Source organism: Pseudophryne corroboree, chromosome 8, assembly GCF_028390025.1.
Source record: "Pseudophryne corroboree isolate aPseCor3 chromosome 8, aPseCor3.hap2, whole genome shotgun sequence".
NCBI classification, from domain to species: Eukaryota; Metazoa; Chordata; class Amphibia; order Anura; family Myobatrachidae; genus Pseudophryne; species Pseudophryne corroboree.
Genome location: NC_086451.1, coordinates 236,720,995 through 236,738,163, shown reverse-complemented (window position 1 = coordinate 236,738,163; position 17,169 = coordinate 236,720,995). Strand labels below are relative to the sequence as shown.

Genomic DNA, 17,169 nt, shown 5'->3' with positions numbered 1-17,169 from the left:
TCCCCCTGTATAACACGCTCCCCTACCTTATCTCTCACCCTATATAACACTATCCCCTACATTATCTCTCACCTTCTTGTATAACACGCTCCGCTATCTTATCTCCCCCCTGTATAATCTCCCCTATCGTATATCTCCGCCTGTATAACACTCTCCCCATAAAATCTCTCCCGCCATATAACACTCTCCCCCACCTTATCTCTCACCCTGTATAACTCTCCCCTACCTTGTCTCTTACCCTGTATAACACTTCCCCTATCTTATCTCTCCCCCTGTATAACACCCTCTCCTTCCTCCTCGTTCCATCTGTATAACACCCTCTCCTTCCTTCTCTCTCCCTCTGTATAACACTCTCTCCTTCCTCTTCGCTCCCTCTGTATAACACCCTCTCCTTCCTTCTCTCTACCTCTGTATAACACTCTCTCCTTCCTCTTCTTTTCCTCTGTATAACACCCTCTCCGCGCTCCCTCCGTATAACACTCTCTCCTTCCTCCGTGCTCCCTCCGTATAACACCCTCTTCCTCGTCTCTGCCTCTGTATAACACTCTCTCTCCTTCATCTTCTCTCCCTCTTTATAACACCCTATTCTTCCTCTTCTCTCCCTCTGTATAACTCTCTACTTCCTCCCCTCTCTCTCTCTGTATAACACTCTCTCCTTCCTCCATGCTCTCTTCGTATAACACTCTCTCCTTTCTCGTCTCCTTCTCTGTATAACACCTCTTCTTCCGCCTCTCTCTCCTTCCTCCTCTCTCCCTCTGTATAACACCCTCTCCGCGCTCCCTCCGTATAACACTCTCTCCTTCCTCCGCGCTCCCTCCGTATAACACTCTTCCTCGTCTCTCCCTCTGTATAACACTCTCTCTCCTTCATCTTCTCTCCCTCTTTAGAACACCCTCTTCTTCCTCTTCTCTCCCTCTGTATAACTCTCTCTGTTTAACACTCTCTCCTTCCTCCGCGCTCCCTCCATATAACACTCTTTCCTTCCTCCATGCTCCCTTCGTATAACACTCTCTCCTTTCTCGTCTCCTTCTCTGTATACCACCTCTTCTTCCGCCTCTCTCCGTCTGTATAACACTCTCTCATTCCTTCTTGCTCCCTCTGTATAACAGCGCCACCTTTCTCCTGGATCTGATGCTCCGCCCCCCTGCAGTGTCTCTAGGGAGAGACATGATGACATGGGGGTTGAGGAGGAGGCATTCCAGCTCACAGTGCAGCAGCCCAGTGAGTCCGGAGACAGACCTCCGGTGACCTTTTCCCCACCTGCCGTCAGTCACAGAGCTTGGGGTGGTGAGTGATGTATAAAACAAGAATGTTATTTTATATTTCTCTACCTGGAGTAATGTGTAAAATGGGACTCTATCTGGTGTAAAGTGTGTAAGTGGCGCTACTGTGCGGTGTAATTTGAGTACTGGAGACTACTGTGCAGCGTAATATGAATTGGTAATATTTTGTGGTCACACCTCTTCCCCTAGAAGCCATGCCCCTATAGTTTTGGCGCGTGCCTACGATGCGCGCTGGCCCTGTTTTAAATATTGGGGGGGGGCGCCGATGCTATTTCTTGCACACAGCGCTAAAATGTGTAGCTACGGCACTGCTCTCAGGCGATAGCTGTGGTCACACTAGTAACACCGTGGGTGTTCCAGTCGGTCTATATATTCCCTCCTCTTCCTCTCAGACCCAAGGGCTGAGAATTGTAATAAACGGAGGAGTGTGAACAATATTCTTTGCTCCGGATTGGCCAAGAAGGACTCGGTACCCGGAACTGCAAGAAATGCTCTCAGAGGACCCATGGCCTCTGCCTCTCAGTCAGGACATGTTGCAACAAGGACCCTGTCTGATCCAAGACTTACCGCGGCTGCGTTGGACGGCATGGCGGTTGAACGACGGATCCTAGCGGAAAAGGGCATTCCGGATGCAGTTATTCCTACGCTGATAAAGGCTAGGAAAGACGTGACAGTAAGACTTTTTCACTGTATATGGCGAAAATAGGTTGCTTGGTGTGTGGCCGGGAAGGCCCTACAGAGGAATTCCAGGGGGGTCGATTCCTGCACTTTCTACAGTCAGGAGTGACTATGGGCCTAAAATTAGGATCCATAAAGGCCAAGATTTCGGCCCTATCCCTTTTTCTCTCAAAAAGAACTGGCTTCACTGCCTGAAGTTCGGACGTTGTTACAGGGGTGCTGCATATTCAGCCCCTTTTGTGCCTCCAGTGGCACCTTGGGATCTTAACGTGTGTTGGATTCCTAAAATCCCACTGGTTTGAGCCACTTAAGACCGTGGAGCTGAAATATCTCATGTGGAAAGTGGTCATGCTTTTGGCCTTAGCTTGGACTAGGCGTGTGTCAGAATTGGCGGCTTTGTCATGTAAAAGCCCATATCTGATCTTCCATATGGAAAGGGCAGAATGGAGGACTCGTCCCCAATTTCTCCCTAAGGTGGTATCATCGTTTCATTTGAACCAACCTATTGTGGTGCCTGCGGCTACTAGGGACTTGGAGGATTCCAAGTTGCTGGACGTAGTCCGGGCCCTGAAACTTTATGTTTCCAGGACGGCTGGAGTCAGAAAAACTGACTCGCTATTTATCCTGCATGCACCCAACAAGCTGGGTGCTCCTGCTTCAAAGCAGACTATTGCTCGCTGGATCTGTAGCACGATTCAGCTTGCACATTCTGCGGCTGGACTGCCGCATCCTAAATTAGTAAAAGCCCATTCCACGAGGAAGGTGGGCTCTTCTTGGGCGGCTGCCCGAGGGGTCTCGGCTTTACAACTTTGCCGAGCTGCTACTTGGTCGGGTTCAAACACTTTTGCAAAATTCTACAAGTTTGATACCCTGGCTGAGGAGGACCTTGAGTTTGCTCATTCGGTGCTGCAGAGTCATCCGCACTCTCCCGCCCGTTTGGGAGCTTTGGTATAATCCCCATGGTCCTTACGGAGTACCCAGCATCCACTAGGACGTCAGAGAAAATAAGAATTTACTCACCGGTAATTCTATTTCTCGTAGTCCGTAGTGGATGCTGGGAGCCCGTCCCAAGTGCGGACTCTCTGCAATCAGAGCCGGATTAAGGGGGGGGGGGCCCAGGGGGTATGTACCCCGGGCCCCCCTTTCTGAAAGGGCCCGCCACCAGACACAGATCGGATCTCTGGTAGCGATCCGACCTGCAGCACTGACCTCCCGGACCCCACGCGTCTCCCCGTCGGTTGCCGTGGCAACCTAACAGCGCTGGCGCCGGCGCTTCCTGAAGTAAGGGACAGCTGAGCGACGGCTCAGCTGTCCAATGGGTGAGATGTAGTAGCAGCCTGCGGCTCAGTCACTGGCTGGGCGCGCAGGCTGCACGGAAGATGTGTGGAGCCAGAGGGATTGCGTGGGGGAGCGAGCTGTAGATCCTGGCAGCAGCAGATCAAAAAGTAAGCTGGGTGTATTGTGTGTTGTTGTTTTTTTATTTACCTGCTGCTGTGTTGAATTGAAATTTTTTGCTTTGTGTTGTGTGTGTGTGTAATTATGTGTGTATGGGTAATGTGTGTGTGTGTGTGTGTGTATAGGTGTATATGTGTATATATATATATATATGTGTCTGTGTGTGTGCGTGTCTATATATAGGTGTATGTGTGTGTGTATATATATATATATATATATATATGTGTGTGTGTGTTTATATATATATATATATATATATATATGTGTGTGTGCATGTGTAAACATATACTGTATATGCAGGTGTATGTATGTACATAGTGTCCCAATGGTGCAGCACTCCTGGTGTCTAAGTAATACCACTATTGATGAAAGTTCCACACTAATAAAGGTCACTGAAACGTTGCCAAACTTATGCCTAAAACAGTGGTATTACTTAGACGCCAGGAGTGCTGCACCATTGGGACAATTGTGGATTTATTTGTGCGGCCACCCAGCGCAACACCCGGTGGGCAACCGCTGCAGCATTGTTCATGCACGGGGAAAGCCAGACATCATGCCTTTGATATATATATATATATATATATATATATATATATATTTATTTTATATGTGTATATATATATATATATATATGTTGGTATTGTGTGACCGCCGGTCACCATACCGAAGGTGGGATCTCAGCATTTAGATTCCCGGCGGGCTAAGTGGCAAGCTCGTCACAGGTTCTATTCCCACTCTATGGGAATATGAGTGGGAATAGTCCCTTCTAGTCGACATACCGACTCTAGGAATTGTGAAGGGAGCGAAATGTAGCCGTCGGTTTTGTAACCGGCGCTCCCCCGATCGCCGGTCACATAAATACATCCCATATATATATATAGTATCTGTATAATCCGGCACTCGCTATACTGAATCAATTGCCTGCGTGCCCTTGTCTCATAATTCAAATACGGTGGGGTTCAGAACACAAAGTTCAAAACGGACACGGCACTGCAGGACTTGTAATTAACGTGCTTTAATAAATATCCATGTTAATGCTGCATACATACATATCCTGGATGATGATGTCCTAGGATACAAGTCATGCAGCCAATCAAAACAAGCTCACGCCTGTAGAACAATGCGGCATTTCGGGCCACTGCGGGTCCCTTCGTCAGGTTCAGCGTGTGCTGCAAAAAACGTTTTTTGCAGCACACGCTTAACATGGATATTTATTAAAGCACGTTAATTACAAGTCCTGCAGTGCCGTGTCCGTTTTGAACTTTGTGTTCTGAACCCCACCGTATATATATATATATATATATATTTTTATCTCCCTGCCTCTCTGTTAGGGGCCCCCTTGTTTGAAGCACCCCGGGCCCCCCATAGCCTTAATCCGGCTCTGTCTGCAATACATGTATATAGTTATGGCTTAACTAAAGGGTTATTGTATGAGCCATCTGTTGAGAGAGGCTCAGTTATTGTTCATACTGTTAACTGGGTATAGTTATCACGAGTTGTACGGTGTGATTGGTGTGGCTGGTATGAGTCTTACCCTGGATTCCAAATCCTTTCCTAGTAATGTCAGCTCTTCCAGGCACAGTTTCCCTAACTGAGGTCTGGAGGAGGGGCATAGAGGGAGGAGCCAGTGCACACCAGATATAGTACCTAATCTTTCTTTTAAGAGTGCCCAGTCTCCTGCGGAGCCCGTCTATACCCCATGGTCCTTACGGAGTACCCAGCATCCACTACGGACTACGAGAAATAGAATTACCGGTGAGTAAATTCTTATTATTAGCCTTCTTTGCTGCAGTCCTACTTTGGGTACTACTGCTTAGTTTGCTATCTATGAGGACACCTAAGTCCTTTTCCAGTACAGAATCCCCTAATTTTACCCCATTTAGTAGGTAGGTGTTATTTTTGTTCTTGCTGGTAAAGGAAAAGGAGGAGACTGCGCTTCAAGAGGAAAAGAACAATAATCCACTAAGTGTGTACAGTTTTATGAATTTATTAAAAACACTAACTCATTAAAAAACAGCAATATTCTGTACAATTATATTGTGCCATGTGCATACATGAAAAGAATAAAATTTACCCAAGGTATTGGTTCAGGACATGTGTCACATAAGCTCTGTAGGATCCGTTCCAGATATTGCCCTTAAGTAATATATGTCCAGTTGTAATCCACTATAGAGAGTCCCTTTTTAGATGGTGTTTAGAGAGTCCTTTACAGATTCCATATGCCGCTAGAGGATTAAGGATGGAATAAAATGTCCCGTAAACAGTAGGTACCTCATGCAGTGCGGTGATTGGATGGTGCCTCTCTAGGACTCCTCTGGATAGCTGGAAAGTGGTGAGGGCTGGTCCGGATCCAATTGAGAAAAGTCCTGCTCCAAAGGGTAAAAATCTGACGCGTTTCGCTGCATATGCCTTGCAGCTTTTTCAGCTTTTTGTTCTTGTTACCACAGTGCATTACCTTACACTTGTCTGTATTGAAGCGCATTCTCCATTTCGCTGCCCAAGCCTCTAATAGGAGTAGGACAGATTATATTTCGTAAGAGATTTATGCCAGATAGAAAGATGAAATTTAAGAGAGGGAGAAGAGTTCGTTAGAGTGAGCTGATATGGTTTGCCCAGACCCCACAGCGAAGCCAATGAACGAAGCCCCAATGAAAGGGCTGCAAAATCTACCCAGGCAATAGAGCCTCGGGGCACAAAAGAAGCCACCATTTGACTCAAATGGCTAGCCAGATAATAAAATTTAACGTCTGGGAAACCCCGACCACCCTCAGAACGAGGTAACCGGAGCACGGTAAAAGCTATTAGTGGGGGTTTATCATTCCAAACAAACTTCACAAATGAGGCCTGGGCATCTCTAAGAACCCTCTCCGGAACCCGTACAGGTAGAGTTTGAAAGAGGTAAAGAAGTTGTGGCATAACTGTCATTTTGAGGGCAATGAGCCTACCCAGCCAGAATATGATATGGGACCTCCATTTTGCCAAGTCAGATTTAATCTTAGTTAATAGCCGCGGAAAGTTTTCCAAGTAGAGAGAGCTATTATAACCCCCTAGGTACTTAATCTTATTGGTTTGCCAACGAAGGTCATAGGCGGACTGCAGGTACATGTAATAACATAGCTTCGGATTTAATAAAATTGATTTTATAGCCCGAGAGGGAACCATATTCCTCTATGAGCTGATACAAGGCGGGGAGCGAAGATTGCGGCTGAGGAAGAGACAACAGTACATCATCTGCAAAGAGTGAAATCTTAGGCTCCTGCGAGCCCACTTTCACTCCCCGAATTCCGTCAGAGTTTCGTATCATAGCGGCCAGGGGTTCTGGCAAACACCAGGGGGGAGAGAGGACACCCCTGCCTCGTGCCATTGGATAATGGGAAGGGAGGGGATAATATATGTAAGGACCTTAGCTATCGGGGAGGAATAGAGGGCTGAGACTCCTGTTAAAAATTCGGCCGATATACCAAATGCCTGCAAAGACTGAAATAAGAAAGGCCATGAGATACGGTCGAACGCCTTTTCGGCATCGAGTGAAAGGATAATAGATGGGGTTTGTCTGCAGTTCAACAATTGAATAAGGTTGATCGCTCTCCTGATGTTGTCTCTTGCCTGGCGCCCAGGGATAAATCCCACCTGGTCATAATGTATCAGATCAGGGAGCACATCATTAAGATGGGTGGATAAAATTTCGGCATAGAGCTTAATGTCGAAATTCAATAGGGAAATCGGCCGATAGTTAGCACAGTGTCGAGGATCCCTGCCTTCTTTGTGAATAACTATAACTCTGGCCTCCAGCATAGTGCTCGGGAATGGGGTGCAATGCAGTACAGCATTAAACACTACTCTGAAATGGGGAACCAAAATAGAGGCAAATTTCTTATAATATGAGGCCGAGAAGCCATCAGGGCCTGGGGCTTTAGAAGATTTGAAATTTCTTAGCACGGCAGCAATCTCCTCATCGGTTATATCTTTATTCAGCTCCGAAGAGGCGGATTCAGACAGCTGAGGGATGTTAGCCCGATGCAAGAATTTCGATATTAAGGCATCCGGGGGACCTGAGCCAGCTGAGTTCAAATTATAGAGCTTAGAGTAATAGTCTCGGAACACCTTATTTATGGCATCTGGGGCATGCGTGACCTCGCCAGACTCTGTATGTACTGACAGAATATTATTCCTTGATCTCTGCGCTCTAAGGCGGGAAGTCAAGATTCTATCAGCTTTGTCTCCCTTCTCGTAGAAGGTCTGATTCAGCCTCTGGAGAGACTTTGCCGTACGCTCTGACAGAGAGAGCGAGATCGCAGATCTCCCCTCCAGCAAGATCTCTAGGTTGGCAGGGGTAGGGGAGAGTTTATGTTGTCGTTCAAGAGTCGGGAGTTTAGTGGAAAGAGAGAGGAAGCTAGCTTCCAGAGTCCTTTTGAACCTAGATGCCTGGCTAATCAAATGCCTGCGTAAAACAGCCTTATGTGCTTCCCATAAAGTAATAAGCGAGGTCTCCAGAAGGTCGTTGAGCAGAAAATATTCAGTGAGACAGCCTTTAATCTGGCTAGTAACTTCCGGACTATGCAATAGGGAGTCGTTTAACCGCCAAGAGGCAGAAGGGACACGGGGGGCCATAGAATGGAGATCAACAGTGATCGGGCAATGGTCGGACCATATCATAGGGAGTACACGAGTAGCTTTAAGTTTAAAGGACAGGTCCCGGCTGAGTAGGATCATGTCTATCCTAGAATAGGATTTATGAACAGGGGAAAAATAGGTATAGTCCCTGGTCAGAGGATCAGTTAATCTGTATGAGTCAAATAGTAATTGGAGTTTCAAAAGATCTATTAGTGTGAGCGATGCCGGGGACGGGCGTTTAGGGATAGAAGGGGAAGGAGAAGGAGGGGAGGATCTATCCAACGAGGCGTCAAGAACCTCATTAAAATCGCCTGCTACTATGACTTCACCCCTACAGAGTCTAGTCAAATGCGAATTTTAGACTCCTAAAGAAGGCAGCCTGGTTTTGGTTCAGAGCATAACCATTCACAAGAGTACATAAAACATTATTCAGTTTCCCAATAAGAATGAGCCATCTACCCGATTTATCTACATGACTGTCCACCAATTCAAACGTGAGGTGGGCAGCTAACAAGATGGAAACACCACTTTTTTTGCGTGAAGCATCACAAGCATGAAACGTAAAGGGGTAGGATTTAGACTTTAAGTCCGGGTGAAGGGATTTCTTAAAGTGGGTTTCTTGTAAAAAAAACGATATCACCCTCTGCCATTTTAAGGGATAAAAAAAGCTTGGTGCGTTTGGTAGGGCTGTTCAAACCTTTAACATTATGTGAATAGATCCTAAGAGCCATGATAAACGAGTCTTCGGAACGCCTCATCTCCTTCCTTTCGGACACCGCATCTCTGCAACAAACCAAATTATAATCATCATAAGAAGACACGGCAATCGGCTTACATCAGTATACATCTGGACAAGAAAAGAGAGACAAATGGACAAGAGAAACAAAACTCTGGAAAAGTAGGGAAGAGGGGAAGGTTGGGGACCAGAAGAAACCACATCTGATCTAACGTGCCGGTCGTGAAACAACAGGAAAGGGTCACTAAGTGACAGCAACCGGACTCGGGTATAAGACCCAACTATGGGGACGCGGCCCGGCTGGGCCAGGTACATTGAGAACAGCGGACACTGATTATCATGTGTCCTGAGTCTAGGGACCAATGTTAAAGGAAGAAAGGATTGGACAGAACTTCCTAGTTCCTACTACCGGAAAGGGTAACCAGTAGCAAACTGTATAAGTAACAAATAATGCCCTGGGCAGAGGATAGCACTAACAAACAACAATATAAAGGGTGACAATACTAGTACAGAGAGGAACATTTCCCGTAAGGGGAACCCCAGCCCTACACCCACCCAGCATTCACAAATACAATGAGAAAAGCTGAAAATCTAGGCATATATGCCAGATACAGGGAAAACAGGGCCAGTAGTCAAAACGTAAGAAGAGAAAAAGAACATCTCAACAATATATGCATGTGCAGAAACAGCAGAATACAGGATTAAATTGTAATTAAACACATAAGGCATCAAGTGGGAGGGCCAGCAGAGGCAGACTTCCGAGCAGAGGGTACTCTCGTCCAGTCTCGGTTCAAAGAGCGCCTGGGAGTGGTAGTCGACTCTATGGAGGGGGCCTCGCACACCCGCTGCGGAGACTCAGATGAGGCCGATGGAGGGGAGAGACCCAGGTTACGCAGGAGTCCTTTAGCTTCAGCCAGATCCCTAGCCGAGTGAAGGCGGTTATGATGCCACACCAGGATGCGAAAGGGGAATCCCCATCTGTAGCGAATGCCATTGTCCCGAAGAACCGAAGTAATGGGTCTGAATTCCTTTCTTTTAATCAGGGTGGTAGGTGCAATATCCTGGAATAGTTGGAGAGAGTGCCCCAGGAATTCTAACTTGGAGAGCTTCCTAGCCTTTCTAAGAATGTCCTCTTTAGCCGAATAGTAGTGGCAACGCAGAATGACATCTCTGGGCTGAGCTGAATCCTGGGATCAAGGGCGGAGAGCCCTATGAGCCCTATCCAACAGGAGATGGTCTTCCGGTGTTGATGGTGAAAGGTGCACAAATAGTTTCTTAAGGTAATCGTGGAGGGACGTCATATCAATGTCCTCAGGGATACCTCTGACGTGGAGATTATTCCGTCGCGCCCTGTTCTCTTGATCTTCTTGGCGTTCCAGGAGTAACTGCATTTCCTGCTTTAGGCCATGAATTTCATCCCCCATTCCTTGTTGGAAAGCAACCATGTCATCCATTTTGGACTCTAAGTGCTCAGTTCTGTCCTCAAGGTCGGTAACGTCGGCCTTAAGAGAGGCAATTGCCGTATGTACCTCCGCCTGCACCGCCTGCACAGATTTCCTTGTCTCCTGAATTTCACGGAAAAGCAGTTGTAGGTCTTTCCGTGTCAATGGGGAGTGATCTGAATCTTCCGAATCTGATATATCAGGCAACGGGGGAGCCCCTTGTCCCGAAATTTAGCATTGGAGTAGGCAAATTTTTTAATACTCTGACTCAGGTCCGCACCGTGTTGCTTTTTGTTACTTCTGGGCATGATGGAACATACGGGCAGAACAGCAGGAGAAGATCACTGTGTTACAGAGCTGGAAAAGATTCGGTAGTAGGAAAAGTATACTGTAATTATCAGGACATAAATATCGATGAGAGAAAGTCCCAAGACTCAGGGCATGTGCCAATGGCTCACATAGTAAGAAACATAGGTTCTCTCAGGCAGCTGCAATCAAACAATAAAGCCACCAGTAGATGGAGCTCCTGCAACAGTTATCATAGGTGAAACAAAACATCCGAGGTAGAGAAGAGAGAGAAAAAAAACACAGTAGAGGCACTCTCAGCTTTAAAGGGCTGAACCCCAGGGGTCCCCCCTGACCTCTATTACTGTTCACCAAGTGTGAACTTGCCCCCCACTGCAGTAGAAACATAAGGTACATACAGGCAGTATCCGGAGTGACGTGCTAATGCAGGCATGTAGACAGTCCCCTGCTCCACATACCCACAATAAATTCTTCTGGGGGGCGTAATTGAGGGTCCAGCAGGTGGTGGGTCCCAGCCATGGGCCAGCCAACAGCCAGGGTACCCCACCCCTACCTCCAAGTGCTGGGGGAAGCAGAGACCCCCTGGGCTCTGGATCCAAGATGGCCGCTGGCACGAGCCTATATCCACAGGCCCCGCGCTCAGTTCCCCCTGGGTGTCAGAGGCTGGGAGACAGTCAGTGCTGGGCCAGCAGGGCAGGGGAGAGCTCCGTCAGGCCAGCCGCCACGATGGGAGGTCCGATCGCGGGCCTCCGGAGACCGCCGTCCCCGGCCCGTCAGGCAGGAGCAGCCCGCAGCAGGCACAGAGGCCACGGAGCCCGCCGATCAGCCACAAAGCCCCTCCAGGCGCTCACTGAGGTTGCAGACGAAGCGGGGATGAGAGGAGTGGTGTCGGAAACGGTGAGTGGCGGTCATGCGGGGCGGTCAGAGCGGATCCTCACACTGCATCTCTGGTGGGGTTCACCTCTTCCGGGTCCCAGCTGAAATCTAGACCCCGGCTTCTACCAGGCACACAGGCCCCAACCCGCAAGGAGACAGGAGGCCCCCTCCGGCTCTGGGACCTGACACACCGAGGGCAGGGGCAATATGTGGGGTATAAAGGGACACCAATAAGAGCTGCAATGAGGGTCAAAGAAAGCTCTAAATATGCTAGATATCGGAGCTGCACTCAGGCACGTCCGTCCAGCTTGCCTGCCAGGCCACGCCCCCCCAATACAGCATTTTTAAATTGTTCAGGATCCGTCTGTGTGTGGTGGCTCAAGATGCACTAACTCCAGCCTCAGTCCACTCCTTGTGAAGCTCCCCCACACTTATGAATGGCATTTTCCTGTTAATCCTCTCCAGGCTGTGGTCATCCCTGCTACTTGTGCACCTTTTTCTTCCACACTTTTCCCTTCCTCTTAACTTTCTATTAATGTGCTTTGATACAGCAGTTTGAGAACATCCAGCATATTTTGCAATTTCCTTTTGAGGCTTTCCCTCCTTGTGGAGGGTCTCAATGATGGTTTTCTGCACAACTGTCAGGTCAGCAGTCTTGCCCATGATTGTGAATTGTACTGAACCAGACTGAGATACCATTTAAAAGCTCAGGATCCCTTTGCAGGTGGTTTGGATTATTTAGCTGATTAGGGTGTGACACTTTGAGCCTACAATATTGAACCTATTCACAATATTCTAATTTTCTGAGATTTTGGATTTGGGGTTTTCTTAAACTGTAAGCCACAATTATCAAAATTATAAAAAGGCTTGAAATATCTCACTTTACATGTAATGAGTCTATATAATATATTAGTTTCACCTTTAAGTTAAATTACTGAAATAAATGAACTTTTGCAAAACATTCTAATTTTCTGAGTTTCACCTGTATTAGTAGTAATAGACAGATGTAGCTTTGGTGCCTTCGAAGTGGGAAATTGTGCAACAATTGCTCATGCAAGAATAATGTGTTGGACACTGTGCTGCATTGTCAGGTTAATGGTATTAGTAATATTCTATTAAAATAACATGCATAACATAAATGCTATGCCATTAGTATGAAGAATAGTAATAATGCTCAGCAATTTGCACAGCACTAGTAATACCTAGATATATACTCAGCACAGTAATAGACCACTGTGACAATGGGCAGTAATTTTTCCAGCTACAGTAGCGTTAAGTAATATTATGAGTAGTGGTAACACTTTATATTACGGTCATCAATATTCCCGGCTGTAGTAATGTTGCCCAGTAACTTGCAGCTCAGTAGCAATACTCAGTAATATTCATAGCAATAATTATCAATAATACTACTTAAAATCCTGTTTAAATGACAGACACCAGGGCCTGATTATAGCGGAGGAAGGTTGCTACTCACACAGGAGCTGCTGGATTTCTGGAAGGCCTGCTGCTGGGAATCGGGGCTCTGTCACGCTGAGTGTGTGTGATAGAGAGATGCTGCACTATATAGACCAGTACAGGCATGAGTAGGATCATCAGTCCCCACACAGTTCCCACCCTGTCTGGGGGTAAAGGACACCAGTAGCCACAAGCAGCTGGATGGAAGAGTCTGGGCATGGCCTGTGCTGGGTGAGGGAGAGACGAGCACAGGACCCCACTCATCCGCCTGCACGCAGTATATATAAAACAATCTCCTCCTCAACCGCATCATCTGTAGCCCCATGTCATGACTGTGGTTTTTGTGAACCAAGCGTGTTAGTGAAGTCTGTGCGGGTGACTGGAGGACTATGTGTATATTAGGCTGGTCTGTAGGAATCAGTGAGGAGAAGGAGCAATCCCTGACCGGGGATCGAACCCGGGCCTCAGCAAAGGGAGCCGTATCCTGACCACTGGATCACCAGGGATTTGGTGCTGATAGCAGGATGGTGAATATATTGGTGAGATTGAACTGGATATAATGTCACAGGAGTAGGTGCTTGTGTACTCAAGGTTACTATGAAATAGGTTATCTGGAGTGGCGCAGAACTGGGAGGAGAGCTGAAGACGTTGAACCGGACTGGTTACCGGTGAGACTGGGAACCGCACTGTGAACTGGGCTGGTACCGGATATAACTGGAAACGCAACTGTAAGTAGAACAATGACTGTAGCTGTGACTTTAAGGCAAGGCTGAAGAACACTGCGGCTGTGTCTTTAAGACGAGACTCAAGAATACTGCGGCTGTGGCTTTAAGACAAAACTGGAGAATACTGCAGCTGTGGCTTTAAGACAAAACTGACAAACACTGCAGCTGTGGCTTTAAGACGAGACTGGAGAAATACTGCAGCTGTGACTTTAAGATGAGAATGTAGAATACTGCAGCTGTGGCTTTAAAATGAAACTGACAAGTACTGCGACTGTGGCTTAAGATGAGACTGTAGAAATACTGCAGCTGTGACTTTAAGATGAGACTGTAGAATACTGCAGCTGTGGCTTTAAAACGAGACTGAAGAATACTGCAGCTTTGGCTTTAAGATGAAACTGTAGAATACGGCAGCTGTGTCTTTAAGACGAGACTGTGGAATACTGCGGCTATGGCTTTAAAATGAGACGAATACTGGATATCAATGGTAACACAACTGTAATCCAGACTGGGTAGCAAAAGAGCAGAGTTTTACGGGAACCAAACTACAAGTGTTTCCTTTAGGGAGCTTAGCTTCTAAGCTCACTCATAGCTGAGTGTATGACACAAGGAACTGGCAGAGTCTGCAACTCAGATCTCCTGACTTATATTTCCTGGCCCTTGGAGATTGGTGAGCAGTGTCAGGTGATTCAGAGAGTCTCAGGCTGGCACAGGATTGGATAGCTCCGGGTCAGGTGATCAGACACTGTCACGTGAGTACTCCAGATTAGGCTCTGATGTGGAGTAAGGGCTAGCAGGCCAAAAGAACACTGAAGCCTGAACTTCTGCAAATGAACAGAGGATGCTGGCTTTTAGGCCTAAACTTAAGATTGCTGAATTCAGATTCACGCAGAAGGTTAATCACCACAGGTGGAGCTCGTTAACTCTGCACCCAGGAAACTCATGGTACTGACAAGCTGTTTATCCCAGTGAGCAAAAAGACACAGGATCCAGGACAGATGGCAGAGGTAAGTCACCAAATATGAGAACTACAGTCAGGATCGTGACACCCTAACAGCAACCCCTTCTCCTCCCGGTCACTGCACTGCTCACACCACACAGAGTCTCACCCCTTCCTGTTGGACTGATTTGCCTTCTTCCTCTGCCAGTAAGTGGCTCCACATGTCCCCGGTACTTCAGCTCTGAGTGCTGCAGGACTGTCTGGTGGTTCCTGCATCCTTTTCCTGGATACTGCTGCTACTTTTGTCAAATCCCAGGATGGCACGTAACCTGGGGTTGCAGCATAGTATATGGAGGAGGGAGTTCAAAGTATGCGGTATATGACAAGAGCAGTATATAGAGAAGTGGAGCACCCTCTATATAGGGGGCATTATATGGAGGGATGTGGGGGTGCAGTGTGCATATAGGGGCAGTATATGGTGGGGGGTTCAGAATATGCAAGAGGATGGGGGTGCAGTCTATATAGTGGCAGTATATGGTGGGAGTTGCTGTGCACATAGGGGTGTGTGTGTGTCTATGTGTCGGATGCCATCCTGTGGTTGGCGGCGGTACCACAGAGGTGAGAAGCAGTGTTAGCCTTTTATATATATATATATAGACTAGTTACCTGCCTTACATACCAGTAATGTCAGTGTGCGCCTGAACAGAGCAACACTTGAATTGCTGTTGGGCGCTTTCTAATGGCCGCCGGCCCGGAAAACAGTTGAGTTCCCCCATGGAGGTGAGGAGCAGCATTAGCCTTTTATTATATAGGAGCCTTTCAGTAATGCCCGGTTATATACACATTAAAAATAACACTATTAGTTAAGGCCTAGTAATAAGCACATAAATAGTATATCTACCAATAAGCACATAACCAACTACTAAGCACTTGAAATATGTGTATACAGATTTTTTATATCGTGGTAAAGTTAGTGAACCCACCAGCGGATGCCCTGAGATACCACAAACAGCTCAAATGACTAACCAATGGGGTGGTTTATTGATGGTAGATGCAGTACAGTCATACAATTATACACACTGGTTCTATGGAGTGAAGCATGAGCAGAGTAGGGTGTCATATAGCCCACTAGTCATCTGTGTATGTTGGTAGCAGTGCAGGCTGGCTGGAAAGGGGTTGTAAGCCACTCTAGTCTCACAAAGCTGAGTGGAAGACTTGCCACTCCCACTGCTGTAACACAGTGAACAAGATGGTGCTGCATATGCACAGTACAAGGTTGGAAGCCATCTTAGTAAGGATCGTGAAGCCTCCCTGGAAGATCTAATATGTAGTCTGTGCAGTAACACTCTGCATCTACAACAAGCACATCTTTAGTGATGCCCATTAACATGCCAAATGCCAGAAGCAGCTAATCCTTGCATAATGAATGACCAGTAGTATCGGGATCCAGTCAGGATCCCGGTGTTTGGGATCCTGGCAGTCTAAAATACTGACACTGGAATCCTAACACTGCCCGGAATGCCGACGCCAGGATCCCAACATAGCTCTCAATGCCGGCGCCAGAATCCCGAATGCCGGGATCCTGACTTAACGACTGCTGCCAATGCTCAGAGGTAAACAGCGGGGGCAGGACGTGGGGGATTGGGGGTGGGAGGTAGGTGAGTTGTAGGCTGCAAGGGAGGGTTAGGTTAGGGATAGGCTACAGGGGGAGGTTAGGGTTAGGCTGAGGGGGGGTGTTAGGTTTAGACAGTGGGGAGGGGGGATTAGGGATAAGCAGCACCAGGAAGATGTAGGGTTAGGCTGCAGGTAATAAGGGTTAGATTAGGGAGGTTAGGGATTAGGTTTAGAATACGTACCTGCAAGGTGTCATGATCCAGAGTTGGGATGCTGCAGTCTGTATTTTGACTGCCAGCATCCCAATACCATCCCGTAGTATCAATGCCAAATAATAAACAGTGACAGTAATGCCCAGCAGAGTGTAGTAGTTTTACTCCTCTCTGCTTTCTTGTTTATCCCAATTTAAAGTTCATATGAGGGAGTGAGATAGGAGTGCCAATGCCATGTTTACCCTAGTCATATAATAAGCAGTGTAGTTATAGAGAGTATGTTTCTGTCAAATTTGTTAAATTTAAATCTCCCTTTATGGTGCTGCTGAAGATTAGCTTTACATCTTGTTACATATGTTCCCCTGGCAGCGAAGTAATCTCAAGCATCCACGTTGTTTTGCACTATTTGTTTTGCAACATAGGGCCTGATTCAAAAAAGCAAGCAACTTGGCAAAACAATGCTGCACTGCAGCTGGGGCAGATGTAACATGTGCAGAGAGATTTAGATTTGGGTGGGGTGTGTACAAACTGAAATCTAAATTGCAGTGTAAAAATAAAGCTGTCTAACATTTGTGTGCTACAGATGTGTCCTTATACAGTGTTGCTGCAATACGTACACATAGGTTGCACTCCCGACCCCCATAGGCTTAGCATTATAGACCGACAGCTGCAAGTAGTCGCAGCTTAGCAGGTTATAGTGCTGTCCCGATGCATGTTTCTGTGTGTACATATCACAGCAACGCTGTATAAGGACACATCTGTCCATACAAAAAAAACAGCCAGTATTTACCGTGAACAGAAATTATTTTTAATGTATTTGCTCCCCTTGCATGGCA

The 17,169-nt window shown here is 47.0% G+C and overlaps 1 protein-coding gene across 3 annotated transcripts in view; it reads left to right on the top strand.

The window, feature by feature from the left end:
* The window catches only part of TEX11 (testis expressed 11), a 1,490,225-nt gene that overhangs the window by 748,324 nt on the left and 724,732 nt on the right, over positions 1 to 17,169 (top strand). The window lies entirely within an intron of this gene.